Source organism: Pelodiscus sinensis, chromosome 6, assembly GCF_052426305.1.
Source record: "Pelodiscus sinensis isolate ZL-2025 chromosome 6, ASM5242630v1, whole genome shotgun sequence".
Classification (NCBI taxonomy): Eukaryota; Metazoa; Chordata; order Testudines; family Trionychidae; genus Pelodiscus; species Pelodiscus sinensis.
Window position 1 is genome coordinate 97,054,479 of NC_143057.1, and position 21,615 is coordinate 97,076,093.

Sequence of the window (21,615 nt, forward strand, 5' to 3'; positions counted from 1 at the left end):
TACAAGCTCCTCGTTTGGAGGTAACTCCCCTCCACCAGAGTTGTACTCGCATTACAATAGATAGTTTCCCATTCAAGTACACGCACCTCCTCACCACACTTGGAGATTAGCCCTGTCCATTCTGATTTAATTAGCACTCCCAGCTCTGTACCTTCTTCCCTCCCCTTGTGTTGTTATTTTTTCTTTTCAGCATCTGAGGAAGTGAGTTCAAGCTCATGACAGCTTATGTTCTAATACCCTAAAAACATGGTAGCATGGTAGTCTTTGAAGTGCCCCTAGACTCCTTGTTGTTTTAGAATCATAGAATGAAAATAGCAAGCAAATGTTTTGAGAGAACACATTACTGTGTAGTAGTATAGCAAGTGAATGGTAGTGCACCAGTCCTGGAGGTACTGTAATACCAGATTGATGCATGGGGCTGGGCAAATCCAGCTCCCTACTCCAAAAATAATTCAGTCATAGCGCACCAGGGTAGCGTGTCCAAAAGGACAGGTTGAGGATACTACACTTGATTTTAGCCAAACTAGAACTGGAAGGGACCTCAAGAGATCATCAAGTCCAGTCCCCTGCCCTTCTGGCAGGACCATGTACCATCTAGATCACCCCTGAGAGATGTCTGTCTCACCTGCTCTTAAAAATCTTCAGGGATGGGAGATTCCACAACTTCCCTATGCAATTTATTCCAGTATTTAACCACCCTAACAGGAAATTTTTCCTAATGTCCAACCTAAACCTCACTTGCTGCTGTTTAAGACCATTGCTTCTAGTTCTATCCTCAGAAGCAAAACAGAATGATTCCCCCTCTCCCGTGACGCCCTTTTAGATACATGAAAATATCATGTCCCCTGTCCGGCTTCTCTTTTCCAAACTAAAGAAGCCCAATTCCTTCAACTTTCCATCATAGCTCATGTTCTCTAGACTGTTAATAATTTTTGTTGCTCTTCTCTGGACCTCCAATTTCTCCACATCTTTCTTGAAATGTGGTGACCAGAACTGGACACAATACTCCAACTGAGGCCTAATCAATGCAGAGTAGAGCAGAAGAATGACTTCTCGTGTCTTGTTCACAACACTCCTGTTAATGCATCCTAGAATCATGTTTGCTTTTTTTGCAACAGTATCACATTGTGGACTCATATTTAGCTTGTGGTCCACTATGACCCCTAGATGCCTTTCTGCCGTACTCCTTCAGACAGTCACTTCCCATTCTGTATGTGTGAAACTGATTGTTCGTTCCTGAGTAGAGTACTTTGCATTTGTCCTTATTAAACTTCATCCTATTTACCTCCAACCATTTCTCCAATTTATCCAGATCATTTTGAATTATGACCCTATCCTCCAAAGCAACCCCTCTCAACTTGGTATCATCTGCAAACTTAATAAGCATACTCTCTATGCCACCATCTAAATTGTTGATGAAGATATTGAGCAGAACTGGTCTCAGAACAGATCCCTGTGGAACCCCACTTGTGCCCTTCCTGCATGACTTAAAATCATTAATAACTAAACTCTGACAATGGGGTTCCAGCCAGTTATGCAACCACCTTATAGTAATCCCGCTACCAAGACCATACTTGATAGTTAAAACAGGGACAGAGAGAAGATTTAGACACATGGAACAGACAAAATAGTCACAGAACATACAAACTTAGAGAAGAATTTTAAACCATCAATTTAAACTTATTAAGCAACAAGAGATAGTTAAAAGCAAGTCGTTCTAATAGCTAAGCATATATAGGAAATCAATTAAAAGAAACTGAAAATGAAGTAAGTATTGAAGTATTAGATTAGATGAATGAGTTTTTGTACTTTGAAAGGAAACACTGAAACTAATGGACTTCTCAAAATTAGAAATATATTCTGTACCAGGGGAACATCAATATTTGTCTACTTGTTTAGGTTTAAATTATTTTGCATTTAATGAGTATCATTAAGCATGAATGTACAAAGCATGAAATATATTGAAGAAATAAGATTGCCATTGCGTCATATGCTGCAGGTATTCATTCTGCAGAAAACCTGTTTGTGTTGAAGAAAAGCACTGCAATCAAGGAACTCTCAAACTATTGCGCTCCAATGAGTTAATTTAATTTAAAATCTGCGGTACTATAGACTAATATGAAGTTAATCGTTTTCTATGTGCACATTTCCCCTAAATTGTAAGTGGTAACATCCAAGACTGATTATGAAACTGAAGTCTTTGGCCTAGATCCTCAAGTTGTTGTCTTGCAACAATTGAAAGAGTGTGGCTGTTATACACAGATAAAGTTCTATATGGGAATATGGTAAATTTTGGCAAGCTGAAGGCTCATCTTTTTCTCAATACCTAAAATAATATGAATTCAGCATAGTTTTCAACACAGTTAATCTCAAACACAGTTACACATAGAAACAACATGCAGTTAAGAATCTTCTATGCTTCTGAATACATAAAGTAGGCAATACTGTCTGCACAAAGTAAAGATGAGAGAGAAAATGAATTATATAACATAACAGCTTTTGGTCATGCCTATACAAGCAAAGTGTAACACCTCATGATAACTGGATCCTCTGACATGGTAGGTTTGGTTGTGAAAATATGCTCATAGACAGCTCATTCACATTCAGTCTACAAGTGCTTAGATGGGCTATAGCTGAAGGGAAAGTGAACATGTTCCATAGCCATCTCTCTTTTGTGTTTGCACCGCCACATGATAGAAAACTCAGACAATTGAGTGGTAACTCACCTGGAGACTGATAGTGCCCTCTTGACTCTGCTTTACCATTGCTCTTCTAACACTTCTCCTTTCTTTTAAAAACTCCCCCTCCTCCCTTTCTTACTTAAAGCTCTTAGGCTATGTCTACACAGCAGCATTATTTTGGAATAACAGACTATGGTGACATATGCACATCCCATCATAGGAGTGAAGATATTCAGGGGTGTGGACACCTCCTGATTGCCCACAGGGTCATTAGCTGTCTCTGTAGTCCATAAATACCCCCTTGTGGTCTATGAAAGTTGAGCTTAGTGTCCAAGGTCAATAGTGCTGTCCTTCTCTCAGGGCAGTACAGTCTACCAGTCAGAGTCTGTCGTCAGCCTTCTCTCTGGAGTAGTGTGGCCTAGTGGCCAGAGTCAGTAAGTAGCCTTTGTCGCAGGTTAGTATGGTCCAATGGCCAGAGTCAGTAAATAGCCCTTGTCTCAGGGCAGCACAGAGTCAGTAAGTAGCACTTGCTACAGAGCAGTAGGACTTAATGGCCATAGTCAGTAGGGTTGAAGCAAGCATCCCGGTAGGGGGTCCCAGGCCTACACTGCTCCACGGGGTCCCAACCCAGGCTCCTGTGAGCAGCAGAATGGTCTACCACTCCCTCAGTGGGGAATCCAGCCGAAACACGCCAAGTATACCTGGTTGTGAAAGGCTGCTCCTGTATCCTTTCTGGGTCACTTCTTACTGATTCTGGCAGGTCAACCTCCCATGTAGCGGCTGAGTCTCCCAGTTCCCCGGTAGCAGTTTCTCCCTGGGATTCCGAGGGGGGTGCGTAGCAGCCATCTCCCGGGACTCTGGTTCTCGCTGGCTTCTGCAACTTGGGAGCTCTGACCGGAGGTTCTTCTCCTTTGCTGTCCAGCCCAGACTGAGATGCTCTCTTGCTTTTTATGCTGCCCCAGCACTTGGAGTATGCCCAGTCTGGCTGAAGGGGTGAGGCTTCTTCCGCCCACAGGGTTTTCACTCCCTCTGCTCCAGTGTGAGGCATGCACACCCCATGACACTGACATTATTCTGAAATAACAGAGTCCGTGTCTACGGAGCAAGCAGTTATTTCGACATAATGTCAAAATAACTTTGAGCTGGAGGACTTCTTATTCCGACTCCTGTAACCCTCATTTTATGAGGAGTAAGGGAAGTTGGAGGAAGAGTGCGCTGTCTTAGACTTCTTTCTGTGTAGACAGCACCAAAAGCCAAAATAAGCTATTTTGACTTAAGCTACGCAATTGACGTAGCTCACGTTGCATAGCTTATTTCAGCTTCAGTCCTGCTGTGTAGACGTGCCATCACTGGCTGACAGACAAATAATTTCTCAGTTCAAAAAGATGGTAAGAACTGTATCTGTTGGAAATAATCCTATATTGGGGTTATTTTAGGTGTTAGAATGAAGGAATCCTTATCTAAGAAGGCTTTGCTCCTTTTGAACATGACTAATAAAGCCCACTAACAATTTCCAAGAGAGACTGCATTCTAACATGAACAGAAATCCTGTTAAAAATGAGTACATCTGTTTCAAATATTCAGATCTTGAGTATACATAGCTTTAAAAATTACAAATATATTTTATAACCTGAGGCTATGTCTACACTGCCCCCTCTTGCATAAACAATATGCAAATGAGGCAAAGCATGGAATATCGCCATGCCTCATTTGCATAATTAATGAGGCTCCATTTTTTGTGCAAAAAACCTCTCTTGCGCAAGAGCTGTTCTTCCTAAAGAAAAGAGGCTCTGCATGCCTAAATGCGGTAAAGGAATCTCTTGATATGATTATTGTGATCTTGAATGATGCAGATCAGAGGCTCCTTTGCATCCAATTCCTCTGAAAACATACTCAAGTTTTTCTGAAAGGACTTTTGCAAATAGAGTTATACTAATTATTCTTTTGAATATCTGAGGTGACAGCAGCAGTAGCATCTCAGCCTCAGAAGACTAGTAGTAGACTGGTTCTCCTGCCATTCTTTACCCCAGCACTTCCATCCCTCATTGCATCTTCTGCCACTGGCACAGATATTATAGGGCTCTACAGGTATATCTGCACTGTAATTAAAAACCCATCTGTCTCCTGCTTGCTGGGCTTGGGTTGTAAGACTATTTAATTGCTATGCACATGTTCAGGCTCAGGCTGGAGCCCGGACTGTAAGACCCTTCATTGTGGGAGGGTCCCAGGATTCTGCGTATAGCCCAAGCCTGAAAATCTACACCACAATTACAGAGCGCAAGCCACGCAAGCCTGAGTCAGCAGCCATAGGCCAACAGCAGGTGTCTAACTGTAGTGTAGACATGTGCCAAGAGTATCTACACAGCCAGTGGCAGCAAGTCTTAGAGACCAACTCAACAGACTCTTATTTGTAGGACTTGGACTACCACACTAAAATATCAGTGGAGACATTGCTGTTTAGGCTGGAACTCAGGCTCTGAAGCCTATACAGGATCACATATGATATAGTTATTTTTAGTGCTGTAGTCTGAACCCTGTGAATCTGAATTGTCAGCCCAAGCTTGGAGACTCTCTGTCACAGGCTACTACTCACTGTATAGAAACATGAAGGGGAAAATATAGGGAAGAAATCCAACTATTAGCACATCCTTTCTCCATTTTGTCTGGAAATGGGTGACAGGAGAGGGATCATGTGAGGATTACCTGTTGTGTTCCCTCCCTCTGGGGCATCAGGCATTGGCCACTGTCGGCAGAAAGGTTATTGAGCTAGATGGACCTTTGGTCTGACCCAGTATGGCCAGTCTTATGTTCTTATGTAGATGTAGACAAAAAAAGAAGCATTGCGCTTATGATATTGAGGAGCCAACCTACAGGAAGGGCAGTGAGGAACATGAAAAATAAAAGGGGGAGAAAAAAGGAAGAAGGACCAATCTTCCTCCCCAAAACACCCACCTAAAAATAACTACTGTTCCTCCTTTTCTCTGTTTTTTCATCTTGCTGCTAGCATCGACAAGAGCAGGACCATGTGGGACAAACACAGTTTTATCAGTTGCAGCTTCTACGAGGCAAAGGCAAGGAAGGCATAAATACCAAAGTATTAGTAAACACAAAAACTAGGCCAAATCTCAGTGGTGTGCCACAGTATGGTTGTGGGTTGCGAATCAGCAGGACAATGTCGCAGGCTTGGAGATATATCTGGTTTATGCCACAAAAGCTGTCTGAGCAGTCTGCAGATGTTTTTAGCCAGACTAGAAGGAGACACAACTTGACAATCATATCACTTCCAAAAAAATTACCTGTATTTATAGCCCAAATAGCTTTACCCACAGTAGGAAAAGAAACAACTGGTTCATCCTGCTTGTAATACTCCATTCACAATGATGACTGTCAGTTTATACTCTGAATCTGCATCCCTGGGATAGGAATGCAGTTGCAGTGGCATGCTGCCTAACACTGTCTCCCTCCTTTACTTCTATGTGTCATCCTACTCTACCCCGTTAGTAGTTCTGCCCTTATGCTTTCATTCATAAGAGCTAACAGTTGCAGTAGCACTATTTCTCGTCTGCCAGAGCCCTCACAGCTGTCAGAAAGAATAAGCAAACCCAGCAGCCACATTAGTGCCTGGTTCATCATGTAATCCTTTCATGCCAAGACTGTCCGTTTCCTCTTGCACTACTGCACAAACAAATGAACAAGCTACTGGGGAAGATGGTGCTGCGGCATATGTAACCTTTTTAAGTAGCCAAAAGTCACTGGTTTCAGGCAATTGATGGGTATTTTACATCCAAGCTGTGAGAACCCCTCTACAACCACCTTTTCTGGAACAATGCTGCTTGGATCCCGGGGGTATTACTGCAATGATATTTGGTCCAACATAAATTCAGTGCATGCCTCTTTTTGTCAGCCCATTGGCATAGTTATCCTTAAAGTAATTCTCAAACACATTGTTTCCAAGTATCACCTGAATTGTAGGTCCTCCAAACCTGAATATTATCTAGACACAAATATTGTTACCTCTTCTTAGCTAATCTGTCTTTGACAATATTGTAATCTAATAGTTGTCTCTTCTCAGTACATGTGTGTAATTCCATGAAGAAATAGAGTATAGAGTGTTTAGGAATCTCAAACAAGCTCCTTCCAAAATAATATTTCTGGAACAGAAAGTTCTGCACTGAGGAATTCTGGTAATTTCAGTTTTGTAGGTTTTTTTTAAAAAAACAACCACTTACCTTCAAGCTAGAGGAATCCCTATCTAGTTCCAAATTAAAGTAGCCTGGCAACACCACTATAGTTAAGATTGCATCACAACTTCTATTTAAACGTCAACCTTTCTGAGTTCTCTATAATGCTCTACATGCATAGTTAGAGTCCTTCAATCTTTGGTGGACATCAGGAGGGTGTAGAGTAGAGCTAGTGACCTAAAGCTGGGGTAATTTAAGCTAGGACTTCTTGAAATTTAAGCCCCCTCATCCTACAGCCATTTTTCAAAAAAAATTCTAGGTGTTATTGGTTGGGGCTTTTTGCCAAAGCTACAGGTCAAATTGATGTGATATAGGTCGAAATGATCTCAGTCTAGCAAGTTTTATTCAATGTAGTTCATGGTACCTACAACATTTTGTGGGACCGAGAAACCAAATTGAGAATTTGAATTGCAATCTTTGCAATGTGCATGCATGGATATAGCAAAATAGCTAGAGGACTTTCCAGTCCCATGTTCTCATGTGCTTTAGTTTAAGTCTTAACTTTTCTAAGTGCTCTATAATCCTAATGGTTATTAAGATTGCTTTGACATTTGGGGTGCCTCTTGGGGGGAAAGAGGTGCATTAGCAATCAGGCCCTCCTAAAAATTTCTTCTGTTACCTTGTTCAGACTGGATGAATCACAGTACTCGTTGAGATTGATGTGTGTGAATTATTCTTCAGTGAACATAACTAAGGATAGTCCCTAGCTGAGACAAAAGGAGTTTTGAGCCAAGTGTCTGGAGGTTGCTACAGTTTGTGAGTCATGGGTAGTAATTTTACTTTGAGGTGAATATAATCAAAGTCTTTGTGGGGAGGAAATTAGACATGTACAGGATTTCTGAAAAGGGGAGCTGTTTCAGGGGTCAGAGGAATTGATGGAAGGGGTTTGGGGCTGCAGTGAGAGGAGAAGGGCTATGAAGATGGGGACAAATAGGGAGGAGAGAAAGGTTGGTGGTTCACATGAGGGAAGTATGTGGGTTAGTGGGCGTGGAGAGGTGGGACATAGGGAAGGGGGTCAAAAGGAAGGATAGCAGGAAAAATGGGGAAGAAGACCTGTTAGTCCACATTCTCACCTCTTGGCTATGTCTAGATTGCATCCCTTTTTCGGAAAAGTGATGCAAATTAGATGTATCGCAATTGCTAATGAAGCAGGGATTTAAATCTCCCCCGCTTCATTAGTATAAAAATGGCTGTCGCTTTTTTTCGGCATGGAGCTTTGCGGGAAAAAAGCGCCAATCTCCATGCTGAAAAAAAGCGGCAGCCATTTTTATGCTAATGAAGCGGGGGAGATTTAAATCCCCGCTTCATTAGCAATTGCGATACGTCTAATTTGCATTCCTTTTCTGAAAAAGGGATGCAATCTAGACGTAGCCCTTGTGTATACCCAGATTTGGGAGCCTTTTATCCCTCTAGTAGGATCTGAGATCCTCTCCCCCTTACATGCATTGGAATATGACAAATTTCTTTCTGGGTGTCTCTGAGCCCCTCTTGCTGCCCCGGGTGTGCCATTGTCTGGCAGTCCTGTGCCCATCTACAGGGATTGGACCCCTCACTGTTCTCCCTTAGAAAATGCACAATTAAGGTTACCAATACAACCTTATTTCAGTCCCCTTTCAGCAATGCCCCAATATACAGTTAACATACATACACAGGACACAGAGACTAAAGGACCGGACAACAGCGAAATGTTCTCCATGCCATCTGCCCACTACCCTTTTCAAGCAACGTCTCAATATGTACATAGCACACTGGCATTTGACGCTGTAAGATGCAAGAAGTTCCAGCTCTTAGCCAACTCCCCAGAAAGAATACTGCATGTGTACAATTTAAGAACCATTTCTCAGCTTTTCACGCATATCCTTACCTTTACACACACTCATACGATATAATCTCCACCAACACTTGTATTTAACCATTATTAAAGCATGAAAACCTTCTTATATTCCACTTCTCTGCTGACAAATTTTTTTTTAAATGAAAAGACCAAAGTCTTGCTCCTGACATAATTACAGAACACTGCATAGAAATTATGCATCCTGAAAGGATGCATAACATAGATCTCCTCATGTATAGTCACATTTCAGTCATACATCTCAAAGTAATCCCCACATCTTGCAAACACACACCTACCAAGCAGAGATAACTACTGCCTCCATCATTCAGTACAGCAACACCTGACATCAATCATTTACACTTTACCTGGAATGCATACAGATGATAAACGCATGCTTTTTGTAATAAAAGATATGCCATGATCCAGAGGCTGGAGGTTGAAGCTAGACAAACTCAGATGGGAAATAAGTTGGACAATGAGGGTGATTAACCATTGGAACAGTTTATCAAGAATCATAGTTGATTATCCATCACTGGTAATCTTTAAAGCAAGATAGGACATTTGTCTAAAGATATGCTCTACAACAAGGTTCTCAAACTCCCAGCCTACTGGCCATCTACAGGCTAGAGCATATTCACAATCCAGCCCAGGCAATCCAGTGACTAAGGGGGCACATCCAAACCCATCCCAAGGTCCACCCCTTCCTGCACCACACTGTGCTCTCCCCCTCCCCCCCCAGCACCCCATCCCCTGAGGGACCCCTCTGTCATGTACATTGGACAAACTGTGCCCTGACTGTACACAACAGAATAAATGGACACAATTCAGACATCAAAATAGTAACATACAAAACCATTGGGAGAACACAAACTTCCCTGGACACACTTTCAGAATTGAAAGTTGCCGTTCTCAGAGCAAAAAAATCTTCAAAAACAGACTGCAATGTGAAACTGCTGAGCTGGGATTCATATGCAAATTTTACACCATCAGAATAGGTCTGAATAGGGACTGGGAATGGCTCTCCCATTACAATAAGTAATTTTCCACTTTAGGTATTCTTCTTGTCAATATCCATTATGATTGAATTAGCTCTGATGTAACACTCTGTTTCCCTATTATCTGTTTCCTTTTCTTTCATGTCATGCATCTGATTAAATGAGTTGTGACTCATGAAAGTTTGTGTCATAATAAGATTGTTAGACTTTAAGGTGCCACCAGACTCCTTGTTGTTTTTGCTGAAACAGACTATCACGGCTACCTCTCTGAAACTCGTTTTCATATGTTTGAGTTTGGCTCAGTTTAACATTCTGCAGGGAACAACATACCACCAAGTATTCTTAACTCTGTGTTAATTGAATTTTTTTGGTCACGAAATAAAGACTACATCTTTGTACAGCAAAAGTCGCCTCTCTTGGAATTTGATTTATTAACAAAAATGTAATTCCAAAATAATACAACATACATTCCCAAGCCCAATCCAACTGCTTAGATATGGCTGTTGTTCCTATGTTGTGTCATCCTGTAACTAGCTAACTCAATATATTTTCCTTCTCCCACTTTGAGAGAGAGCTGTGATTTGCTTTCTGGTTCTAGGTGAGTGAGAGTGTTCATATGTAAGTGCTACCATATCATGCATCCGTGAAGTACCATGAAAGCAGAGATGTCAGTGTCAATGTAAATTATAGGTAGATTTTAAAGTGCCCAAAATTCCAAATGTAGATATTTCTACTCTATGTTACCCAAGAAGACCTTCAGCAGATTCTTCTATTCTCTTACCTCATTGATTTAGTTTTAATATTTCTTTTCCATGTATCTTCAGGCAAGATGTAGCCCTGACTTGTATCTGTCTGATGGCATCCTTGTTCCTTTCCATAATCCCAAGAATACTTCAAATTCTAGTCTGTCAGCTTTCTTTCTGGGAATTTTCAGTCTTTCAAAGATCATCAGATCCTACTACTTTCATCCCTACTGCACCACGCACATTCACTAAAAGCTAATATTTTTCTCACAGGTTTACAAAACATTCTTACTTCGGATATATACAGTACTGTACACTGAAGGAGAATCTACTTAGCAATAGACACCACAATTTATCTTTTCACCACCCTAAGGATATGTCTACACAGCAGCATTATTTCAGAATTACTAACATTATTTTGAAACAAATATAGTGTGCATCCACACAGCAAGCCATATTTTGAAATAATGACAAGCTGGAGTACTTACTCCGACTCCTGTAAGCCTCATTTGACAAGGAGTAAAGGAAATTAAAGGAAGAGTGTTCTCCCTTCAACTTCCTGCTGTGAAGACAGCACCAAAAGCCGAATTTTGCTATTTTGACTTCAGCTACGCAGTTGATGTAGATGAAGTTGCGTAGCTTAATTTGAGTTTTGCCCTGCTGTGTAGATGTGCCTGAAGTTATAACACCTTTAAAAGAAGCAGTGAAGCTTGGAAAAATACCAAAAAAGAATGCACTCAGGCCTGGGTGTCTAGAATTCCTGTTTGTGATCCCAGTGCTATCTTTTACTTGATTGGCTTGAGGCAAATCATATAATTTCTGTCTCAAATTCCCCATCGCTAAAATGAACAGTACTTACCTATCTCAAATGTTTAAGGTTATTAATCCATTAATGATTGTACCTTGAACACTTAAGATCTATGTAAATTGTTATTTTAAGTTTAACAATTAAAGCAGATATTAAAAATTACTAATGAAGGTATTTTAGTAAGGTATGTGATGTCAACCCTTCTTTTTTTTAAAAAAAGTACTGAAAGCAGAAAAGCTAAATTCCAATGCTTTGTGAGGATGTTACAAAGGTAGAAAGTGTAACAATGAAAATAGAAGTCATTCTTTCTCTAAAACATGAGATGAAATGTTTCTATTTGCGAGGATCACATTTAACCCCTGAATGGCCTAACTGGCCTTGTGAGTTAATTTGTTTATAAGAACAAGAATGAGTCAAAGTAGATGTCATATAGAGGATAGGTGATTAAATGAGCCAGTTTCTAGGTCTACATGTGCTTCAAGATCAGAGTGGTGGATAAGAAGGCATTCCAACAATCTTATTTTAGTAATTGCACCATACCAAACATAACAAAAGCAGTCCTAAGACTGAAGTGTATGCCTCTTTCAAAGTGGGTTCATCGTGCATATTCAGAAAGGGCATAGGTCTGAATTCCACTGATGTCTTACATTCTAATCTTGTTGCAGAGGATGGGAAAGTGTGAATGAAAATGTTGCTTGTAGGCTGAAGCTTGCAGTATGATTTAGTGAGTATTTGGTCACTAATTGATCCAGAACAGAATGTGAGATACACCGAAACTACAAAAAAGAAATATTTTTTTCATTCCTAAGGTACACATCTTTCCCAGTTCTCTTCAGCCATGGGCCAGCTTGTTTGATCTAGGCTGATCAGGGTTTAGTATAATGCCTATCACAGCCAAATTGGTGCAGTTACATTGTATAGGGACAGAATGCTGTTATTGCATTTTCTGAGTAAGGTTACTGGGGGCTAGGGAGCAATGTTTTCCAGCAACCAGTCCAGAGATCATGTTGGACACTATGCAGAAACCCTCCTGCAGGATCTAGGGGATTCTGCTTCTGAATAGTAGTGCTTCTACACCCAGAGGCCGTGTCCAGACTCAGGGGTTTTTTCGGGAAAAGTAGCCTTTTCCCGAAAAAACTTCCCCTGCGTCCAGACTCAAGCCGCGTTCTTTCGAAATTATTTTGAAAGAACGCGGCTTTTCTTTCGATGGCGGTAAACCTCGTTTCATGAGGAAGAACGCCTTCCTTCGAAAGTTCCTCTTTCGAAGGAAGGCGTTCTTCAATGTAAAGAGGCCGTCTTCGAAAGAGAGCATCCAGACTGCCTGGGTGCTCTCTTTCGAAAAAGCGGCTTGCTTTTTCGAAAGTACTGCTTGCAGTCTAGACGCTTTTTTTTCGAAAGAGGCATTTTCGAAAGTATCTTTCAAAAAAGCCTCTTTCGAAAGAGGCTTGCAGTCTAGACGTAGCCAGAGAGTCCTCTAAGTACATGGAAGATGTTCTGCCCAAATGTAATTAATATAAATAGCAAGATGCCATATATATATTCAAGACTGTTGAAAATATTATGTACTGTATTAAGAAATACTAATACAATCATGTAGTTAACAATTATTGTATGTATATACACATGGGGCAGAGCTAAGGTTGCACTTACAACCTTAAGACTGGAATTTCCTGACTTTTGATAATTTAATTTTACAATATTAACATCCCCTATGTTTATTTTTTAACAGCTTTTTATGTCTGTTTAAAAAATGGCAAATATGTCCCACTTTCCTAATAGGATTAAAAATCAAATGGATTTGTTAACTAATATGCCAAAATATACACATTAGGCAGTTTCAGTTTGAGTTTTTCTGCTATACTGATTCCCAGAAAATGTGATTGATCTTGCTCATGTGGGACCAGAACAGGGGAGATTAATGGACAGGACAAGTGGATTTGAGGTAGAAAAAACATTACACTTTGCTCATTCTACCAGAGAACCTGAAACATCTATAGGTGCATTGATGCATTAAGGATTTGATCCTGTACAACTGAAGTGAAATTGGAGCTTTGCAGTTGACTTCAGTGGGAGCAGTATCAAGCTCTAAGCTTCATAGCACTTACGGACAAGTCCTACTGAATGAAATCACGATGAAACCAAGTGGTTCATAAGACATCACCCTACAAACCTGCAGACTGTAATACAGTATTTAATCCTTTCTTTAGTTTTTTTTATCACCCCATAGAATTTTATAGCTGGGATATACTTTTCTATTAATTCTGTAGGACTTTTGCAAAAGGGTGAAGCAAAGGAGCTAAAAGACTTGACCAAGATTGTGCAGAAAACCTACAGCAGAACCTGGAAGTGAAATCAGACGATCCGACTCCTTATCCTATGTTCCAGTCACAGGTCTTTCCTTCCCATCACCTATGAGGGTATGTTCCACAAGGCATAAAGGAGCGGTCAACAAAGGCTTCCCCTGTCGACCAATCCGCGTCTTAACTGCTGCGCTGTGCTGACAATCAGCTGAGCTGGCACAGCGTGGCAGCCATTTTTATTTTAATGAAGCTGGAGATATTTAAATCTCTGCTTCACTGACTATGTCGGGTACCTATTTTACATGTCTCTATTGGCAGAGGCATGTAGTCTAGACATACCCTGAGTGTTTTTTTGTGATGGACAACAAGCATTTTATTCAGCACTCTTTAGTCAGGCTAAACTCCTACCAATTTCAGTTAGGGCTCTAGGTTGGGCCTATGGTGCTCCAGTTGACTTTAAACATTATATATCCTCATAGTGGAAGCCTTATACATTCACCACAAGCAAAATTCATCCAGCTCTCCTGGCTGCAAATATATGCACTTTTTTCAAATTCTATACAAAGGCATTTGACTTAAGAATGCCTAAAGAGTAGCTTAGCTCATTGCATTCTAGTTCAACTAGTCCTTGCACTTGATGCAGATAGAAAAAATAGAACTTTTTAAAACATCTGATCAGTTGTTCATGTAAGTTAGAGAAGGGCAGTCCTGACAGGAAAGGTCATGGTGGAGCATACAGCTCTCTTTTTTGAGCATTCAAGCTTGGGACAGGCATTGTGACTGGGATTTCAGTCTCAGTATGTAGGGATAGATTCAACCTAGGTTTAAATGGGCTTCTGGTGGTGTCAGGGGACAAAAATCTGGCATTGCTTCCTCTGCTGGGAGAGGGATATACAGGGAGTGAACAGTCCTGCCAGGCATATGTTCTAATTTGATTTAAAATGGTGCAACTTTTATGGTTAGCAATAATACCTAGCACTTAGATCTCAGAGCACTTTACAAAGGTCACTAGCATTAGCCTCATTTTAAAGATGGGGAAAACTGAGGCACAGCAAGATGATATAACTTGCCCAAGATCACACAGCAGGCCAGCAGCAGAATTTGGACTAGATCACAGGTCTTCTGTGTGCCACCACTGCAAGCTATTTGCTAGGTCACAGTTACTGTTTTTTCATTGAAAGGAAATAAACTTTGAATATTATATCTCCGTGAAGTAATTTTGCAGTGATATTTCAAAATATTCCTATGATTTCATAGTAATAACAACTGACTATTAAAACATAGCAGTGCAAATAATCTTTCTCACATTATAATAGCTTCTGTTAGGACCTTTATCTAGTAAAAGTCACTTCCAAAGTCAAACGATACAGGAAGCAACTGTAAAGCTTCTAGAAGATCATTGCACGAAAAAGCATTTATTTTTAAATTACAAAACATTCTCACACCGAAAATATGATCACTTGACAAAAAAATTAATATGGCAATTAAAATTATTATTGCAGTATCCACGTTCACTTTTCCATTCTATCTTTCAGGGCACCATATCTTAGCATGGCTTGGATTTTCAGTCAATCCTATCACTGAACTGTCAGTCAAAATGGCTGATTCAGCTGTAATATGACATGAATTAATCAGTTTTTAAATAAAACAAGACAAACTAGAATAAGAAGAGGAGTTGCTGCTCCCAAGCTTTGCTATGTCCTTAGGCTTATTTTTTTTTGTATTCTTCCCGTTGTTAGAGAAAAAGGATTAAGAATTTAAAACAGCAAAGACAGTTCAATTAAAAGATCAGTTTTTTTCCTTTACCTGGATCCTGTTGTGTGGTGTGGTTTGGTTTTTTCCCTATTATCCTTGGAGGCTATTAACTATGGGGAGAGTGATGTGTTAGAGAAGGTGCTCTAATCTTCTTAATACCTTGCTAGACCTAACAGTACACTTATACGAAGAATTGGTGTCCAAGAAAACAGACATTGTGAAAAGGACAGCAATTCACACTGTATATGTGGAGCATAGCTAATATCAATGTAGCACTTCTCAAAAGGTATCACATATACCATGCATTATACCTACTTAGAGCTGGCTGGAAAAACTTTAACAGAACCATTTTCCATCAGAAAATGCAGTGCAGTTGAAACTGAAACAAAATGTCCACACTAGCAATTGAACAACGAAAGTTTTGTCATTCCAAGGTCCTAACTGCTCTCCTCCAAAAGACAAAAGTTTTGCCACAAAAAATGCAGGTGTGAACAGTGCTTCGTCAGCAGGAGCACTTTTCTGCTGACGTAGTAAATGTCCTTTGTTGGGATGGAAGTATTTAAAAAGCTGACAAACAGCCATTACACTGCCTGATTTTTTCTGACATGGTTGTATCGATATAGCCATGTTGCTAAAAGCTGCATAGATAGACAAAGCCTTAGTGAAATCATATCAATTGAACCAAAAGGGAGCTTTAAAAAACTGGGGAAAAGGTCCTGACAATGATTAAATGTCCTGACATTTCCTAAATGAGATTTCTTTTTTGTATTTTGAAGTTACTTTATCAGTTTGATTTTTAAAAATTTTGTGTTAGAATTGTTATTTGGATTACTATCGTTCCTAGATATCTTAGAACCAGGACTTCATTGTGATATGTGCTGTATAAACAATATAATATAAAACAGGTCAAAATAAAAATGAAACATTTCAATTTTGGATTGATCAAAAGATTTTGTTTTGACAAAGTTTACCTGATTTAGAATTTCAAATGTTTGGGTTTCATTCCAATCAGAAACTAAGCCAAATTTTGAAATTTGAGAAACAGAATTTGTCCTCCTCACAGCCGAGTGTCATGTTTTACAAGGTCCAGGAGGGTTCTTTATATAAGGAATGAAATTCTAGACTTACTGAAGTCCACAACAAAAACCTATTGCCTTCAGTGGGCACAGCAACCCATGCCCTAGAAATTAACTGAGAGTTGTGGGTTAGAGCCCAAGTTCCATTGAGATTCAGTCCAAGCTCTATCATTTTGCAGTGTGATGAAAGCTCAAGCTATAGTTCCAAGCCAAAAAGTCTGTGCAACGTGGACATGTTAGTATAGTTTAGGCTATGTCTACAAAGCAGTGTTATTTCGGAATAACTGATATTATTCCAAAATAACATAGTCCGTGTCTATACAGCAAGCAGTTTGACATAATGTCGAAATAATGTCAAGCTGGAGGACTTCTTACTTCAACTCCTGTAACCCTCATTTTATGAGGAGTAAGGGAAGTCAGAGAAAGAGTGTTCTTTCTTGGACTTTCTGCTGTGTAGACAGTGCCAAAAGCTGGAATAAGCAATTTCGATTTAGGCTACGTAATTGACATACCTCAAGTTGTGTAGCTTATTTTGGCTTTAGCCCTGCTGTGTAGACATGCCCTTAGAGCAGGGGTGGGCAAAAGGGCCTCTGCAGCCCAGATCCAGCCTGCTAAGCAGGTGGATCTGGCCTGTGGAGGCCCTGCCAAGCCTCTGCCCCAAGGCCAATTAGGGCCTGTGAGCGGGGGGGGGGGCACACAAAGTTTCCTCCGCCCTGCAAGGAGCGCGCAGCTTAGAAGGACCATGCACTCCTTGCAGGGCAGGAGGAGGCTTCACACGTTCCCCTGCCCCGGGCCAATCAGGGTTTGGGGCCAGGGGAGTGTACGAAGTTTCCTCCACCGTGCCCCACACACTCCCCACCTCCAGGCCAATCAGGACTTTGGGGCGGGGCAGCATGCGAAGCCTCCTCCCACCACATACTCCTCTCAGGGCGGGGGCAAGATGGAGCAAACTTCGCACACTCCCTCTGCCCCCAAGCCCTGATTTGGCCTGGAGGCAGGGGGAACATGCAAAGCCTCCTCCCACCCTGTGAGGAGCGTGTGGTGCATCTAAGCACTGCACACTCCTCACAGGGCGGAGGCAGGGTGGAGCAAACTTTTCATACTCCCCCCACTCCCAGGCTAATCAGGTTCTGGGGGCAAGGGCAGTGTGCGAAGCCTCCTCCTGCCCTGTGAGGAGCGCATGACACTTCTAAGCACCAGGCACTCCTCGCAGGGTGAGGGCAGGGTGGAGGAAACTTCTCGTGCGCTTCCCCCACCCCTCAGGCCCTGATTGGTGCCTAGGTGGAACCTGTGGGGGGGCAACGTCTCTCCCCCACCTTTAGACCAATCATGGTCTGTGGGTGGGAAAGCAGGGAAGTATCCTGGCCCTGCCCCTTCCAAACATTTCTGAAGTGGCCTCCAGCAAAAAATTATTGCCTGCCTCTGCCTTAGAGACTTGGATACAGCAATTGTACACCCAGGTTGACAATACATTGGGTGTATTTCATACAGGTTCAAAACAGAGTCCTTAAGTGCAGGTCTCAAAGATACAGGTTCACAATGCAAAAAAGACCTACCCAATTGGGTCAGGATTTCACTCAAGAGTTTATTAGATGTTTTATTGGGAGAATCCTAGTTTTTCATATGTTGTGCCAGTGTCCCAGGCCTTTTCTTCCAGGAGACCTGAAATGTATCAACATTAATGAGTGGAAAGCATAGGTGTAGTTTGACCACTATATTTGGGGAGGCAGCTTCAGTCAGGCTAAAGGGCTGTGGTGGGGGAGAGAAGAGGTGCACAAATTCCACATCTGCCCAAGGTTTGCAATCTGGGGGTCCTCTGCCCCCTCAAGTATATCCACGGTCAAAATTTATATATCTGCAAAATATGAATTTATATTGCTCTGTTTTCCAGAAGCAAACTGTTCAGTATCTTGCTAGTTTTCTCTAGGACTAGAGAGACATTCTGCTAAGTTTGGCAACTAGTTTTCTTCTCTTGATGATATTTCATGTTGCTACATAAAATGAATTGTTGTTTACATAGCAACAAAAATGTGCTAGATTTTTTCAAGACAGAAGTACTAGGCTCTGCTGATTTTTTTGCTATATAAATAATAATTATTAATCCTTTTATGTAAGAACATCTAGTGCCATCAAGTGAAGAGCAAAATATATCAGCTAGCTTGTTCTGATTTTTGTTCAGAAATTCTGGAAAACAATATTTTCTTGTATCTGTTTTTAAGATGTTCTTTGTAGTATAGACTTATTGAAAGAAGCATGTTTTAAGACAGAACATAGAGGAGATCAAGATATGCATGAATAAGAACCACTCATGAATAAAGATTTGCAGGATCAGGCCTTGAATTTCCAAATGAAGATGTTCCTACTAGAGATGGAGACTATTCATGCCATTATACAAGGCACTGGTGAGATCTCATCTGGAATACTGTGTACAGTTCTGGCCAGCACACTCCTAAAGGATGAAATTAAACTAAACGGGTGCAGAGAAGAGCTACTTGAATGATCAGGGGAACGAAGGGCCTGTCTTATGAGAGGAGATGGAAGAGCTTGGCTTGTTTAGTCTAGCAAGGATGATGTGTGAGGGCAGACCTCAGTCACACTTGGGCGCACTTTTAGTTTATGTTTTGTGTTCATAAAAGCTCATGCTGCAGGGTTTCATTTGGCCACCTGCAGGAGTCAGGGATTTTTTTTCTTCACAGTATTTTTTTAAATCTCCTTCCTCTGAAACATTAGGGATAGCAACAACTGAAAATAGGAAGTAAGACAGGTAAGGTCAGGGCTCTGAGGGGGACCAAGCATTCTCTGTTTCAAATACCTCCCACGGTGTAGATGCTGTGGCAGCTTGGCTTAAAGTAAGCCAAATCTAGCTAAGCATTTTGAATAGCTGGATGGAAGGCATGTATGCAGGGGAAGCTTGAAGGGTGCGAACACCTCCCCACCCATGGTCTTCCAAGTGAGCGTGAGGCTGGGGCAGCGCATTGCCCCAACCTCCCTCCCCTGTGCTCCAGTTGCCCAGAGGAAGGCAAAAGTGGCGTGTTGCCCTTGTTTCCCGCCCCCGTGCTCTGGCCACCTGGCGGAAGGCTGGGGCTTATTCCCCCATACCCTAGAAGTGAGGGTTGGGGCAGGGCTGCCACCAGCCCCTCTCACGGCTCACACCCTGCCTCCACAGAAATTCCTGCGTATGGGCCTGGATGGCATACCTTAAGCCAACCTGCCTGGTCTAATATAGCCGTAGGCCAAGTGACTCCACAGAGGCAGCCTCCTATTCCCAGACAGAGTTCCATTAAAGACCACGGGGCTCCACATGGCATAGGGTTGGCTTGCATGGAATCAATGGAAAACTCACGTCAATGTGGCCCCAAAGACAGGTCACTGGCCTGAGACTCTGGAGTCCTGGGTTTTATGCTAGCTCTGCCACTTTGTGACCTTGGGTAAGTGTCTTCACATACCCACATTAGTCTCCATATTCCTCTGTACCCCTATTTAGATTGTAAACTCTTTAAGAGAGGGGCTTGTCTTATACTGTACGTCTGCACTGTGCCTACCACAATGGGTCACTGATCTTGGATGTATGAGCAATCATTAAAATGAATACAAATAAACAGGCGGAAAACCTAATTCAGAAAATGTTTGGGAACTTTAACTCTCATGTAATTTCCTATTACCACTATGTAAGCCAATTATAGAATAGACATATATAAAGTACTTCAATACACATCCCAGTGGAAAGGTTTTTAAAAACAAATGGTTTTTTCTTACCTGCCATCTGCACTACCAAATGTTACATTGATATACATTTAAATTTGGTTTAAGATCTTAGGGTATGTCTACACATCAAAGTTAATTCGAAATAACAGCCGTTATCTTGAATTAACTTTAATAGCATCTACACAGGCAAACCACTATTTCAAAATAAATTTGAAATAGTGGAGCGCTTATTTTGAATTTGGTAAACCTCATTCTACGAGGAATAGTGCCAAATTCGAAATAGCTAAATCAAAATAAGCGTTGTGTAGATGCTTATTTAGAAATAGGGGGCCTCCAGCCTTCCCAGGGTGCCCGGGTGGCCACTCTGGGTCAAACCTGGAAAACTTTTCTGCTCCCCCACAGCCCTGAAGCCCTTAAAGGGGTAGAATCTGTTTGGCCACAGGGCCTGTGCCAGCTCCAGGTCTGCCAGCCCAGAGCCCGCAGGCACTGCCCCGACCCGGTTGCCGGCATGAGCCAGCCAGTCAGTGCCAGCCAGCCCTCCACCACTCTCCAGGAGTAGTCTGGCAGCTCTCAGGAGCCTGTCAGGGGCCCGAAAAGTTGGGCGCCTTCCTGGTCCAGTGCGGAGATCATGGACCTCATTGAGGTTTGGGGGGAATCCTCCAACATCCATGAACTCCACACTAGATGCAGGAACGTGGCCATCTACAGACAGATGGCTGACAGCCTGGCCACCAAAGACCACATGCGCACCCAGGAGCAGGTACGCATGAAGATATAAGATCTGAGGCAGGCCTATGTCAGGGCCACAGGGGGCAGCTCCCAACCAGGGGCAGACCCAAACCCCTTCCCCTACCTTGAGGCCCTGGACCGCATCTTGGGGGGCTGGACGGGTCCATGCCCCCAGGTGGTCATCGACCCTGGAGCAGAGGGCCATGGAGGAGAAGGACGATGGCCAGGAGTCGCAGGAGCGTGGAGGGAGCGTGGCACTCACCCTGGACCCCCAAGGCATACCAGCAGCAATATCACCACTGTCTTCCCAGGCTGGGGAGGTCTCAATATGTGAGTGCCATCACTGTCCCCTTATGCGGGGCCAGGGACCGGGGGGAGAGGGAGCCCAGGGGCCGCACATGTGGGCCTTGCTGAGCACAGATCATGCAGCAACCTGTGCATGTGCCGTGCCAGCCGAGACATGTAGCCCTGGCTGGCTGCCACACAGGAGGCCTGGCCCGTTACCCACACACACATGTATGTATGAAGGCACATGACATGCTCCGTACCCCGGGGAGGGACACTGCACAATGCCCTCCCTCCACAAGGCCCCTCTATGCAGAGGCAGGGCACATCCTCCCCGCCCCCCACACCCACACCCACAATATATACAGCACAGGGGCATGGGTACAGTCCTGGGACAGCTCACACTCCTGGGGATAGCAGGACATGATGGTGCAGAGACCTGCTATCCTCACCTTGCAGAGGG

General features: G+C 42.4%; 1 pseudogene; it reads right to left on the reverse strand.

The window, feature by feature from the left end:
• Positions 1-367: 367 nt before the first annotated feature.
• On the reverse strand, positions 368-536 carry LOC112544110 (U2 spliceosomal RNA; annotated as a pseudogene).
• Between the last annotated feature and the right edge of the window lie 21,079 nt (positions 537-21,615).